Source organism: Mus caroli, unplaced genomic scaffold, assembly GCF_978045245.1.
Source record: "Mus caroli unplaced genomic scaffold, Mus_caroli_1 scaffold_7, whole genome shotgun sequence".
Lineage (NCBI taxonomy): Eukaryota > Metazoa > Chordata > Mammalia > Rodentia > Muridae > Mus > Mus caroli.
In genome coordinates this window covers 80,052,318-80,068,721 of record NW_028227262.1, presented here as the reverse complement: position 1 = coordinate 80,068,721, position 16,404 = coordinate 80,052,318, and positions in this window count along the sequence as shown.

Here is a 16,404-nt window from a genome sequence, read left to right as displayed (position 1 = left end):
TTGTTGGTGGGATTGCAAGCTTGTACAACCACTCTGGAAATCAGTCTGGCGGTTCCTCAGAAAATTGGACATAGTACTACCGGAGGATCCAGCAATACCTCTCCTGGGCATATATCCAGAAGATGTCCCAACCGGTAAGAAGGACACATGCTCCACTATGTTCATAGCAGCCCTATTTATAATAGCCAGAAGCTGGAAAGAACCCAGATGTCCCTCAACAGAGGAATGGATACAGAAATTATGGTACATTTACACAATGGAGTACTACTCAGCTATTAAAAAGAATGAATTTATGAAATTCCTAGCCAAATGGATGGACCTGGAGGGCATCATCTTGAGTGAAGTAACACAATCACAAAAGAACTCACACAATATGTATTCATTGATAAGTGGATATTAGCCCAAAACTTAGGATACCCAAGATATAAGATACAATTTGATAAACGCATGAAACTCAAGAAGAATGAAGACCAAAGTGTGGACACTGTGCACCTTCTTAGAATTGGGAACAAAACACCCAGAGAAGGAGTTACAGAGACAAAGTTTGTAGCTGTGATGAAAGGATGGACCATTAGAGACTGCTGTATCCAGGGATCCATCCCATAATCAGCTTCTAAACGCTGACACCATTGCATACACTAGTAAGATTTTGCTGAAAGGACCCAAATATAGCTGTCTCTTGTGAGATGATGCCGGGGCCTAGCAAACACAGGAGTGGATGTTCACAGTCAGCTATTGGATGTATCACAGGGCTTCCAATGGAGAAGCTAGAGAAAGTACCCAAGGAGCTAAAGGGATCTGCAACCCTATTGTTGGAACAACATGATGTACTAACCAGAACCCCGGAGCTCTTGTCTCTAGCTGCATATGTATCGAAAGATGGCCTAGTCGGCCATCAATGGAAAGAGAGGCCCATTGGACTTGCAAACTTTATATGCCCCCAATATAGGGGAATGCCAGGGCCAAAAGAATGGGAATGGGTGGGCAGGGAAGTGGGGGGCGCTATGGGGGACTTTTGGGATAGCATTGGAAATGTAATTGAGGAAAATATGTAATAAAAATATTAAAAATCCAAAAAAAAAAAAAAAAGAAAATAGGTTCTGCAACAAAAAAAAAAAAAAAAAAAAAACAAAAAAAAAAAACAAACAAAAAAAAAAACACAGACTTGGGTCATCCTAAATTTTGTGTTCCAATGTGGAAGCAGTTTCAACAAATTTAATGGTTTAGAGGATGAAGAAACCCATATATTTAAAATACAAGTTTAAAATACATTGATTCATCAGAAAGGCAGGTGCCGCAAGGTGGGAGAAGCATTGTTCAAGGTTCAAAATACTGTCTGAGTTTTGAGATTAGTGGAAGCTTGTTTTAAAATGTCAAATACAGATAGATCAGTTGATGGAATTTTGTTAATTCTTTTTCATATTTGCTTTTAAAATGTAGCACAAGTTTTTTTTTTAATCTGCCATTTTTGGTAATATACTTTTGTTTGTTTGACAAAGTGGTAAGTTATGGAAGCACCATAACCTATGTAAATCTGGGAAATCCTAGTTATTGTATTTATGAGAGACATGGTCCACTCCAGAGCTTGGTGTAGTGTCTGTTTCAGGACAGTCCTCATAATTCATATCTTGGTTGGTATAGTGATATGGCTAATGATTATCATTGGTTAAAGATCTGTCATACAGTAAATGATAAGAATATGGTACTAGAAGCCGGGTGTGGTGGTGCACGCCTTTAATCCCAGCACTCGGGAGGCAGAGGCAGGTGGATTTCTGAGTTCGAGGCCAGCCTGGTCTACAAAGTGAGTTCCAGGACAGCCAGGGCTATACAGAGAAACCCTGTCTCGAAAAAACCAAAAAAAAAAAAAAAAAAAAAAAGAATATGGTACTAGAAAACAAGAAGTTAAAATGAAATATTTAGTTCCTCACTTAATGCTACTTACATTTATAATGCCACAGGTATTTGGGGCTAATACCAATATATCATACAGTACAAGTTTAGACGTTCTTAACATTTAAAATCATATGAGAAAGGAGAATGTACGGTGTGTTGGGACCTGGGATACAGAGGGTCCCAGGGAGGAAGGGAGAGGAAGGGAGTGTGAAGTTCATTTCTTTGACTTTACATCCTGCAACAGAGAGAAACCTGCAATAACCTCAGCTGTGTGATCAATCCGCTGCCTAAGGATTTTCACAGTTGTCAATACACCTTCAGGCTCCTCTGTTGCCCAGATGGAGAGGAATGTTAGTCACCTTTCCTGCTGCTTCCCATCCTGGGGATGGGGTTTGCCTGGGGTTTGTAGAGTAAGGTATATCGTGTTGACTGTGAAGTCTCTGATCTGACAGTATCTGCCTCTCCAAGGCTTGGAATTGCAATCTCTTACCACTGTGCTTGGAATGTTTCTACATGTTTTCATGTTGTGAAGTAACAATTTATAACATGAACTACTCAATTTTCATCTATATAAAAATGTGATATAATTACAAATCAAAGCAGAGGGACACCTGAGAACCCATAAATAAAATGGAAAATAATGAAGAGTTCAGGAAGAAATTAGTAAAATATTGTAGCAAATATAAAAATGCCAAACACAGAACAGTAAACTAATGGGATGAGACTAGAGCTAATGGCTACTATTCAGTTTTATTAACAAAGTGCAAAATTCTTACATGAGATTCAGCTTTGGAGATACTCCTTCTAGAACTAAAGACCCTCACCTTGGTAAGCTGATACATCATTCTTATTGAAAGAATCCTCATTACCTGAAAGGGCAATGCAAAGAGAAAAGGTCACTGTCAGAAAAGGCACTTATAATCAGATTACCAGACAAGATGCTCTAAACATTTATCAAGTGTCTACAAATTGACCAGCCTCTTTGGCAGTTCAATAAACTGTAGGTCTGAATAGGATGGAGCCTGAGTTGCTTCTGGTGATTACTACAGCAGAGATTAGAAGGTAGGTCCTATGCAACAATTAGCAGCCTAAATGCCTTGATAAGCCTGCTAACTATTAATGCTAAAACAATGTTGTCCCACAACATTAATATTAATCACACAAGACAATATAAATTTTAATTTTGCCTAAATCCTAAATTATAAACAAGTTCTATTTGCAATTGAGACACCAAATGTTCAGTGGCCATGAGTACTTTGTAGTTAGTGGCTGTTGTATTATAGAGGTCACAAATAATATCAAAAACGTGTTTAATTCTGTCTGGATTTTGTTGTAAAAAATATTTAATCTCAAACTGGGGTTTCTATCCTGTCTTTGATCATTCAGTTCCCAGACCAAAGGCCCAAACCTTTTATATTTATTATAAGATTTTAAAGCACAAGATCTGGGCAGATATCTATTCTCTGCTATTATATCTACTTGCCTTTAAATAACTCCAAGTGATAACTTGTCATGTTCCATCTGGGATACTCTTAAATCCAATTGGCCATCCCTCATGGCCATGTTTTCATAACTCACCTACCCCATGGTGTCTTGTTCTCTCTTCACTTTCTTTCTTCTCCTCTTGTGGTCTCTTCTCAGATACCAACCCTGGGAACCCAAATCCCACTCCTATATCTTTTGTCCAGCTACATGCTGTATACATTTTTATTCACCAATCAGGGATAACTTGGGGCAAGTTTGCAAAGCATGACTTGTATATATGAAGATTCTCTTGTTTCTGTGGGCAACCAGGTTTTGAGGGCTAGTACATAGATTTGCAATATAGAGCAAATGACAAAACCTCCACAAGATTTCATAGTAGATACATCCATTAGTTTGTAATGAGTTGATTAATGTCCCTGAATTTGATTTTGTTGTTGTTGTTGTTACTTTATTGTTGTTGGCTTTTTCCAGTCAATTTTGAGGTTATTTTGTACTGTGGTCATATATCATAGAAGGAGTGATTTCAAAATTTTAATTCATATGGATCTGTTTTGTTTCATAGAATGTAGTCTATTTTTGAAAAGCTTCACTGTACTACTAGATAGGATGTATATTCGTTTCTGCTTAGAAAAAATATGTTGCAGATATATGTTATGTGCTTTTAATGTATGTTGTCCATTCTCTATTTACTTTTGTCCAGCTTACCTGCTTGCAGGAGAAAAGAAGGGTATTTTAATCACTTACTAAGAGAGGTGAGTTGCCTGTCTTCCCAAGAACTCTGTCATCTGGCCCAAGGCTACCTCTGCCATTCTTGGTAGCCTTGCTGGTTCTTCAGGATCATCTTGCTTTCCCAAGGATGTATGTAGGACACCCAGTACCATACATTTTAGAACCTTCTTCCACCAATCCAAGTTTTCTTCCACCAATTGCAAGTTTCATCTACTGGGGCACAACCAGCAGAGGTGAGTTGTATGCTGTCCTCTGACCTTCATAATCTGGCCCATAGCACACAATGCTACTCTGAGGAGCATTTAGTAAAGCTCAAATCATACATCAAAACCCACACATTAATAGTGGGACATTTCAACACCCCACTCTCACCAATGGACATGTCATTGAGACAGAAACTGAACAGAGGTACAACAAACCTAAAAGAGGCTATTAGTCATATGGACCTAGTAGATATCTACAGAACATTTCTCCCAAATACAAAAGAATATACCTTAGCCAAACTAACTAAAAGTCATAGAAACAATATGCAAATCAAGAAAATCAGTAATGAAAGGGGGGCATAACAACAGACACTAAACAAATTCCACCCATCATTAGTACTTACTTCAAAACCCTGTAATCAAAAAAAAAATGGATGCTATAAATGAAGATTTTTGCATCAATGTTCATAAAGGAAATTGATCTGATATTCTCTTCCTCTGTGGTGTATTTGTGTGCTTTAAGAATCAAGATGACTGTGGCATCATAGAATGAGATTGGCAATGTTCCATCAGTTTCTATTTTGTTGAACAGTTTGAGGACTATTGGTATTAGCTCTTCTTTGAAAATCTGGGTAGAATTTTGAACTAAAATAATCTGGCCTTGGGCTTTTCTTACTTGAAGACTTTTAATGACTGTTTCTATTTTCTTAACACATACTACTTACCCAAGTTAAATGAAGTAAATAAGCCTAAGATGTTTCACCATTTCACAAAAACACTTGCTCAACTATGTTCATTGTGGCTTTATTTGTGACAGAAACTGGAAACAACCTTCTGTTCAGCCTCTTATCATGCTGTATGTATTTTACTTAGGTTTGGTTTTTTGAATAAGCAGCCTAAAATTTTTAGGCAGTTTATACATAGAAATTTTTTCTTTCTCATTCAACCATTGCTGATAGTGTTGTTGGCATATTATTGTATGTTGTCTATCTCAGTCTTTTAAGAGTTGGAAAACATTACTCCAGACTCTCCTGGCTTTTTATATTTCCAATAAGAAAACAGCTGATTTTCTGATGTGTATTTCCTTAAATATAAGTTGAACTTTTTCTTTTGTAGCTTTCAACAAACATTCAGTGTTATGAATATTTAGGGTTTTATAGATGAGCTTCTTTTCTGGTCTTACCTATTTGGTAATCCATGTGGTTAGTTGGTGTGGATGATTGTTTCCTATTTTGGGAAATACTTCTATGATCTTGTTGAAGATCTTGCCTATGACATTGTCTTGTGATTCCTCTCCTTCACATCTAGCTATAATTAAAATAGTCAGTGTTTTATTTTATGGCACCTTAAAATTCCTTTGTGCTCCTTTTCTATGATTTTTTTAAAAATACTGATTAATTTTTAAACTCCAGATTTTATTTATTCCCACAGACCCCACTATGTACCCTCTGATTGTTCCATATCCCATACCTTCTTCCCACCCCCATGTCACCAAGTGGATGTCCCCATCCTATACCCAACTGGACTTCTAAACTCCCTGGTTTCTCCAGTCTATTGAGTGTTAGTTGTATCATCTCTGAATGAACACAGATCCTGCATTCTTCTGATATATGTGTGCTGGGGGCCTCATGTTAGCTGGTGTATGCTGCCTGTTTGGTGGTCCAATGTTTGAGAGATTACCAGGATCTAGGTTAATTGAGTCTTCTGGTCCTCTGTTGTGCTAAGTTTCCAACTGAAATATATCCTGGCGAGGAGCAGGGAGTGCCATTTTGGTTCCGGGACTCCACTGAACTTAGGAACTTAGTCTGCACAGGTGAGAGTGTGCACCACAGAGGCAGACAGCTTCTGGGACAGGCAGGAGCCACAGAGCCATGGAGGCAGCACCCTTTTGGGGCTGCAGACATCCGGCACCCTCCCAGCCAGAGGACAGTGGCCGGCCCTGCACAGGAGACCTCTGCCTCAGGAGCAGGGATCGCCATCTTGGAGCCAGGACTCCACCTAACTTAGGAACTTAGTCTGCACAGGTGAGAGTGTGCACCACAGAGGCAGACAGCTTCTGGGACAGGCGGGAGCCACAGAGCCACTGAAGCAGCACCCTTTTGGGGCCACAGACATCCGGCACCCTCCAAGCCCGAGGACAGTGGTCCCGCCCTGCACAGGAGACCTCTGCCTCAGGAGCAGGGAGTGCCATCTTGGAGCCGGGACTCCACCGAACTTAGGAACTTAGTCTGCACAGGTGAGAGTGTGCACCACAGAGTCAGACAGCTTCTGGGACAGGTGGGAGTAACGGAGCCTCTGAGGCAGCACCCTTTTCTGGCCGCAGACATCCGGCACCCTCCCAGCCGGAGGACAGTGCTCCGCCCTGCACTGGAGCCCTCTGACTTAGGAGCAGGGAGTGCCATCTTGGTTCCGGGACTCCACCGAACTTAGGAACTCAGTCTGCACAGGTGAGAGTGTGCACCACAGAGGCAGACAGCTTCTGGGACAGGCGGGAACCACAGAGCCAATGAGGCAGCACCCTTTTGGGGTCGCAGACATCTGGAACCCTCCCAACCAGAGGACAGTGGTCCCACCCAGAATGGGAGCCCTCTGCCTCAGGAGCAGGGAGCGCCATCTTGGTTCCAGGACTCCACCAAACTTAGGAACTTAGTCTGCACAGGTGAGAGTGTGCACCACGGAAACTGACAGCTTCTGTGAAGCAACACAGCATCTGGGAAGGGTCCTGTTTTGGGCCTACTTCTTCGGCCAGGAGGAGGTCCAAATACCAGATATCTGTGCAACTTCCCTGTAAGAGGAGAGCTTGCCAGCAGAGAGTGCTCTAACCACTGAAACTCAGAGGAGAGAGCCTGTCTCCCAGGTCTGCTGATAGACAGTAATCAGAATCACCAGAAGAACTATCTCTAAACAGAGACAACTATAACAACTAACTCCAGAGATTACCAGATGGCGAAAGGTAAACGTAAGAATCTTACTAACAGAAACCAAGACCACTCACCATCATGAGAACCCAGCACTCCCACTTTGCCCAGTCCAGGGCACCCCAACACACCCGAAAAGCTACACCTGGATTTAAAAGCATATCTCATGATGATGGTAGAGGACATCAAGAAGGACTTTAATAAGTCACTTAAAGAATTACAGGAGAACATTGCTAAAGTGTTACAAGTCCTTAAAGAAAAACAGGATAAAACAATCAAACAGCACTCCCACTTTGCCCAGTCCAGGGCACCCCAACACACCCGAAAAGCTACACCTGGATTTAAAAGCATATCTCATGATGATGGTAGAGGACATCAAGAAGTACTTTAATAACTCACTTAAAGAATTACAGGAGAACATTGCTAAAGAGTTACAAGTCCTTAAAGAAAAACAGGATAACACAATCAAACAGGTAGAAGTCCTTAAAGAAAAACAGGAAAACACGTCCAAACAGGTGATGGAAATGAACAAAACCATTTTAGGCCTAAAAAGAGAAGTAGACACAATAAAGAAAACCCAAAATGAGGCAACACTGGAGATAGAAACCCTAAGAAAGAAATCAGGAACCATAGATGCAAGCATCAGCAACAGAATACAAGAGATGGAAGAGAGAATCTCAGGTGCAGAAGATTCCATAGAGAACATTGGCACAACAATCAAAGAAAATGGAAAATGCAAAAAGATCCTAACTCAAAACATCCAGGAAATCCAGGACACAATGAGAAGACCAAACCTACGGATAATAGGAGTGGATGAGAATGAAGATTCTCAACTCAAAGAACCAGCAAACATCTTCAACAAAATTATAGAAGAAAACTTCCCAAATCTAAAGAAAGAGATTCCCATGAACATACAAGAAGGCTACAGAACTCCAAATAGACTGGACCAGAAAAGAAATACCTCCCGACACATAATAATCAGAACAACAAATGCACTAAATAAAGATAGAATACTAAAAGCAGTAAGAGAAAAAGGCCAAGTAACATATAACGGCAAGCCTATCAGAATTACACCAGATTTTTCACCAGAGACTATGAAAGCCAGAAGATCCTGGACAGATGTTATACAGACACTAAAAGAACACAAATTGCAGCCCAGGCTACTATACCCAGCCAAACTCTCAATTAACATAGATGGAGAAACCAAAGTATTCCACGACAAAACCAAATTCACACATTATCTTTCCACGAATCCAGCCCTTCAAAGAATAATAACAGAAAAAAAACCAATACAAGGACGGGAACCACGCCCTAGAAAAAGCAAGAAGGAAATCCCTCAACAAACCTAAAAGAAGACAGCCACAAGAACAGAATACCAACTTTAACAACAAAAATAACAGGAAGCAACAATTACTTTTCCTTAATATCTCTTAATATCAATGGACTCAACTCCCCAATAAAAAGACATAGACTAACAAACTGGCTACACAAACAAGACCCAACATTTTGCTGCTTACAGGAAACTCATCTCAGAGAAAAAGATAGACACTACCTCAGAATGAAAGGCTGGAAAACAATTTTCCAAGCAAATGGTATGAAGAAACAAGCTGGAGTAGCCATTCTAATATCTGAAAAGATTGACTTCCAAACCAAAGTCATCAAAAAAGACAGGGAGGGACAGTTCATACTCATCAAAGGTAAAATCCTCTAAGAGGAACTATCAATTCTGAATATCTATGCTCCAAATAAAAGGTAGCCACATTCATTAAAGAAACTTTACTAAAGCTCAAAGCACACATTGCACCTTACACAATAATAGTGGGAGACTTCAACACACCACTTTCACCAATGGACAGATTATGGAAACAGAAACTAAACAGGGACACAGTGAAACTAACAGAAGTTATGAATCAAATGGATCTGGCAGATATCTACAGAACATTCTATCCTAAAACAAAAGGATATACCTTCTTCTCAGCACCTCATGGTAACTTCGCTAAAATTGACCACATAATTGGTCACAAAACAGGCCTCAACATATAGAAAAATATTGAAATTGTCCCATGCATCCTATCAGATCATCATGGACTAAGGCTTATCTTCAATAACAAAATAAATAATAGAAAGCCAACCTTCACGTGGAAACTGAACAACACTCTTCTCAATGATACCTTGGTCAAGGAAGGAATAAAGAAAGAAATTAAGGACTTTTTAGAGTTCAATGAAAATGAAGCCAAAACATACCCAAACTTAGGGGACGCAATGAAAGCATTTCTAAGAGGAAAACTCATAGCTCTCAGTGCCTCCAAAAAGAAAGTAGAGAGCACACACATTAGCAGCTTGACAACACACCTAAAAGCTCTAGAACAAAAGGAAGCAAATTCACCCAAAAGGAGTAGATGGCAGGAAATAATCAAAGTCAGGGGTGAAATCAACCAAGTGGAAACAAGAAGAACTATTCAAAGAATCAACCAATCAAGGAACTGGTTCTTTGAGAAAATCAACAAGATAGATAAACCCTTAGCCAGACTCACTAGAGGGCACAGGGAAAGCATTCTAATTAACAAAATCAGAAATGAAAAAGGAGACATAACAACAGATCCTGAAGAAATCCAAAACACCATCAGATCCTTCTACAAAAGGCTATACTCAACAAATCTGGAGAACCTGGATGAAATGGAGAAGTTTCTAGACAGATACCAGCTACCAAAGTTGAATCAACATCAGGTTAATGATCAAAACAGCCCTATATTCCCCTAAGAAATAGAAGCAGTAATTAATAGTTTCCCAACCAAAAAAAGCCCAGGACCAGATGGGTTTAGTGCAGAGTTCTATCAGACCTTCAAAGAAGACCTAATTCCAGTTCTTCACAAACTATTCCACAAAATAGAAACGGAAGGTACTCTACCCAACTCATTTTATGAAGCCACAATTACTCTGATACATAAACCACAAAAAGACCCAAATATGTTAGAGAACTTCAGACCAATTTCCCTTATGAATATCGATGCTAAAATCGACACTAAAGTTCTTGCTAACTGATTCCAAGAACACATCAAAACAATCATCCATCCTGACCAAGTAGGTTTCATCCCAGGGATGCAAGGATGGTTCAATATACGGAAATCCATCAACATAATCCAGTATATAAACAAACTCAAAGACAAAAACCACGTGATCATCTTGTTAGATGCCAAAAAAGCATTTGACAAGATCCAACACCCATTCATGATAAAAGTCTTGGAAAGATCAGGAATTCAAGGCCCATACATAAACATGATAAAAGCAATCTACAGCAAACCAGTAGCCAACATCAAAGTAAATGGTGAGAAGCTTGAAGCAATCTCTCTAAAATCAGGGAGTAGACAAGGCTGTCCACTTTCTCCATACCTCTTCAACATTGTACTTGAAGTCCTAGCCAGAGCAATTCGACAACAAAAGGAGATCAAAGGGATACAAATTGGAAAAGATGAAGTCAAAATATCACTTTTTGCAGATGATATGATAGTATATATAAGTGACCCTAAAAATTCCACCAGAGAACTCCTAAACCTGATAAACAGCTTCGGTGAAGTAGCTGGATATAACATTAACTCAAACAAATCAATGCCCTTTCTCTACACAAAGAATAAACAGGCTGAGAAAGAAATTAGGGAAACAACACCCTTCTCAATAGTCACAAATAATATAAAGTATCTTGGCGTGACTCTACCTAAGGAAGTGAAAGATCTGTATAATAAAAACTTCAAGTCTCTGAAGAAAGAAATCATAGAAGATCTCAGAAAGCCGGGGGTTCGTGGCGCACGCCTTTAATCCCAGCACTCTGGAGGCAGAGGCAGGCGGATTTCTGAGTTCGAGGCCAGCCTGGTTTACAAAGGGAGTTCCAGGACAGCCAGGGCTATACAGAGAAACCCTGTCTCAAAAAACCAAAAAAAAAAAAAAAAAAAAAAAAGAAGATCTCAGAAGATAGAAAGGTCTCCCATGCTCATGGATTGGCAGGATCAACGTTGTAAAAATGGCTATCTTGCCAAAAGCAATCTACAGATTCAATGTAATCCCCATCAAAATTCCAACTCAATTCTTCAACGAATTAGAAAGTGCAATCTGCAAATTCATCTGGAATAACAAAAAACCTAGGATAGCAAAAACTCTTCTCAAGGATAAAAGAACCTCTGGTGGAATCACCATGCCGGACCTAAAGCTTTACTACAGAGCAATTGTGATAAAAACTGCATGGTACTGGTATAGTGACAGACAAGTAGACCAATGGAATAGAATTGAAGACCCAGAAATGAACCCACACACCTATGGTCACTTGATCTTCGACAAGGGAGCTCAAACCATCCAGTGGAAGAAAGACAGCATTTTCAACAAATGGTGCTGGCACAACTGGTTGTTATCATGTAGAAGAATGCGAATTGATCCATTCCAATTTCGTTGTACTAAGGTCAAATCTAAGTGGATCAAGGAACTTCACATAAAACCAGAGACACTGAAACTTATAGAGGAGAAAGTGGGGAAAAGCCTTGAAGATATGGGCACAGGGGAAAAAATTCTTGAATAGAACAGCAATGGCTTGTGCTGTAAGATCGAGAATTGACAAGTGGGACCTCATGAAACTGCAAAGCTTCTGCAAGGCTAAAGACACCATCAATAAGACAAAAAAAAAAATACACCAATAGATTGGGAAAGGATCTTTACCTATCCTAAATCAGATAAGGGACTAATATCCAATATATGTAAAGAACCCAAGAAGGCGGACTCAAGAAAATCAAATAACCCCATTAAAAAATGGGGCTCAGGGGCTGGTGAGATGGCTCAGTGGGTAAGAGCACCCGACTGCTCTTCCAAAGGTCCAGAGTTCAAATCCCAGCAACCACATGGTGGCTCACAACCATCCACAACGAGATCTGGCGCCCTCTTCTGGAGTGTCTGAAGACAGCTACAGTGTACTTATATATAATAAATAAATAAATCTTTAAAAAAAAAAAAAAAAAATGGGGCTCAGAATAAACAAAGAATTCTCACCTGAGGAATAGCAAATGGCAGAGAAGCACCTGAAAAAATGTTCAACATCCTTAATCATCCCCGAAATTCAAATCAAAACAACCCTGAGATTCCACCTCACACCAGTCAGAATGGCTAAGTTCAAAAATTCAGGTGACAGCAGATGCTGGTGAGGATGTGGAGAAAGAGGAACACTCCCCCATTGTTGGTGGGATTGCAAGCTTGTACAACCACTCTGGAAATCAGTCTGGAGGTTCCTCAGAAAATTGGACATAGTGAACTACTGGAGGATCCAGCAGTACCTCTCATGGGCATATATCCAGAAGATGTCCCAACCGGTAAGAAGGACACATGCTCCACTATGTTCATAGCAGCCTTATTTATAATAGCCAGAAGCTGGAAAGAACCCAGATGCCCCTCAACAGAGGAATGGATACAGAAATTATGTTACATTTACACAATGGAGTACTACTCAGCTATTAAAAAGAATAAATTTATGAAATTCCTAGTCAAATGGATGGACCTGGAGGGCATCATCTTGAGCGAGGTAACACAATCACAAAGGAACTCACACCATATGTATTCACTGATAAGTGGATATTAGCCCAAAACTTAGGATACCCAAGATATAAGATACAATTTGCTAAACGCATGAAACTCAGAAAGTATGAAGACCAAAGTGTGGACACTATGCCCCTTCTTAGAATTGGGAACAAATCACCCATGGCAGGAGTTACAGAGACAAAGTTTGGAGCTGTGATGAAAGGATGGACCATCTAGAGACTGCCATATCCAGGGATCCATTCCATAATCAGCTTCCAAACGCTGACACCATTGCATACACTAGCAAGATTTTGCTGAAAGGACCCAGTTATAGCTGTCTCTTGTGAGACTATGCCGGGGCCTAGAAAACACAGAAGTGGATACTCACAGTCAGCTTTTGGATGGATCACAGGGCTCCCAATGGAGAAGCTAGAGAAAGTTCCCAAGGAGCTAAAGGGATCTGCAACCCTATAGTTGGAACAACATGATGAACTAGCCAGTACCGCGGAGCTCTTGTCTCTAGCTGCATATGTATCGAAAGATGGCCTAGTAGGCCATCACTGGAAAGAGAGGCCCATTGGACTTGCAAACTTTATATGCCCCAATACAGGGGAATGCCAGGGCCAAAAGAATGGGAATGGGTGGGTAGTGAAGTGGGGGGGGGGTGTATGGGGTCTTTTGGGATACCATTGGAAATGTAATTGAGGAAAATACGTAATTAAAAAAAAAGAAATAAAAAATGAAACAAATAATAAAAAAAAAGAAATATACCCTGGCAATGAAAATACAAGTCAATTAATATGAATGCATGCTGTCTGCCTAGATTTGGGCAGATCTAACACTACACTACCATCTTCCACATCTATGAGACTGCTTAGAACTTGTGGTTTCTCCAGGCCATGTGCTTCTGCTTTGATTTTCTTCTTCTTCCTCCTCTGTGTCCTCACTCTCTCCCATTTTCCCCATCTTCTCTACCCCCACCTTCAGATCCATCTTCCCTTTATCTGCCCAATCATCAGCTCTCCTTTATTTTACAAATTAAGGTGGGAAGTAGGATTCAGCAAGTGTTGAATCATTTCTTAATCAAAATCCCTCACAGAAGAAAGGAATTAACATCAAATATCATTAATACCAGGGCTATCCACAACACTTTCACACTTTCTGTCCAATAAAAAGACTCTTTTATCTCAGATATAATTGAATACAACTATTTCCATTTTGCAATTTATAAAGTAAAAGAGATCTAACACCCAGTCCATCATATTTGTTAAATAGAACCTCTCTCATCTATCCTTACTTAAAAATCCTGGCTATGTCTTGGTTTTAGATTGAATGCCAATTGAAAACCATCCTCTCAAATCTGCTCCTCTCAAAGTAAAAAGCCTGGGTTGGCTAGAAGACTATGTAGATTTTTAACCCCATCAGAAATCCAGAACGACTGATATTAACTGAAAATATATAGCCTAACAGAGCTTCCAAAACAGCCAAATTATAGAGACTGCTGATCCCTTAGCCAGTGCCTTACTTCAACATGTCAGAACATCGGTCTTCAGCCTACTGGAGGGCCATCTGACAGACTTAAAGAAACAGCAATATTAAGGACTAGCTTACTCTGTATTGGCAGAATCAAGCTTTCCTAACCCGTAATTGTGTCTTTTCTTTGGACGGTAGCATGTTTGTAGATGAAACGAGGCAATTCTTACCTAGTGGCTGTTTTGCCACAACTGGAGTAACTCAAAATGCTCAGTTTCTTCTTTGAATCCAAGACAGGGAAATATATCAGGAGCAGACTAGTCTCAACAACAAGTGAATAAATAACATTAAATGTAACATGTGGATTTCTGACGTTTTTGAAAAACAACTACCTGTGTCAAGTAATCTGGACTGTTCTTTGTTACCTACTCTCAGCCATTTCCAATTAAAAGAACTCAAAACACCCTAACAATAAACTTAGAGCCATGAATTTCTTATTTGGCCTTTAACATATAGGGTTAAACATCTCAGATATCTTTATAACAACAGCAATAGAAGGACTAGGTCTAAATCTTGTACTTCAAAATTTTTAATATCAAAGACAACCTATAATATCCACCCCCAGCCCCAAAGGTTAGGGAACTGGGACAAAGACTCTTCATAACTTCTACAAGCTGAATATGGATGTTGATGTATTTTTGAAGAGAGCAGGAAGGGTAGGGAAAATGTTGGAGTTGGTTGCTTTAAGAAGACAACAACAATAATTGTATTAGTCTCCGATGTCTGTGTACTGACTGGATCTGGACATAAGGAATTCAGGCAGGAGAGGTCAGCATGTCTGATGTTGAAATTCACCAAGGCTGTATATTATACACTATATAAATCTCAAAACAAAATTTTAGTATCATTAAGATAACCTTTTTGTTTGATTCTCTGTAAACCTAGTTCTTCAGGGGGTCGCCCTCTATGAAACCTGATTCATATAACTCTGGAAAATGTAAATACCTTAATCACCTTTTCCAAAAACACAAAGACAAAACCTTTTCCCCAAATCAGCATATCCTTCAGCTGGCAACCAGGAAAACCTGTAGCTTGCTGTCTGTCCCAGAGGAACAATAAAACAACCACAGAACTCAAAATCACACACATTTTAGCCTATTTAGGCCTTTCTAATTTTCCCTGTCAGAATTTAAACTCAAAATTTCCATGGAGCCCATGTTTGACAGAATATGAGTCTCCTGCAGACTTTATCATACCATCTTTAAAACAATTGATTTATACTTCTATTTTCCTTTTTTCCTTTTCTTTTTCCTTTCCTTTCCTTTCCTTCCCTTCCCTTCCCTTCCCTTCCCTTCCCTTCCCTTCCCTTCCCTTCCCTTCCCTTCCCTTCCCTTCCCTTCCCTTCCCTTTTTCCATTCCTTTCCTTTCCTTTTTCCATTCCTTTCCTTCTCTTTTCCTTTCTATACCTGCTTATAAGAGGTAGCTTGTCAAACCAGGATTTAAGCCCAAAAATTCCTGTGCAGCCCATATTAGACAGAATATGAGTATCCTGTAAGACTTATTAAAAGCAATATAACTTTATACAATCTTAAAGTCTCAAAAGGTTATATTTCTCACTTTACATCAATGAATTACCTGGTCTAGAGCCCTTTGTAACTTTGTGTCCCAATTCTTTATTTATAGGGAAAATCTGAGTGTAAAAAGACCCTCGTTGTCTGTGTCCCTCTTTGGGGGTGTGGGAGGCATGATGGGAGCAAAGAATACGCAAAATGCTGAAATCAAGTGTTTAAATTCTAAGCCTTATGAGAAATCTCATCTTAAAGCATCATATACCACATAGCTCTTACATATTATTATTGAGATATGAATTCCCTGTGTTCAATCAATCCCTGATTTGATGTCTATAATACATTCTGTGTTACTCTCTGTATACATATACATATATGTGTACATGTACATGTCTCACTATTTCTAAAATTTCAGAAATGGTGGCATGGGTCTTAATTTGTTAAAGATGCTGCCACATTATCATTATTAAGGAATTAAGCTTATTAGGAGGATGGATCTCAAGACTAGGATCTGACTTGGTGTGAGAAAGCTCAAAAAAATAAAAAAAAACATTACATAAAACAAACAAACAAACAAACAAACAG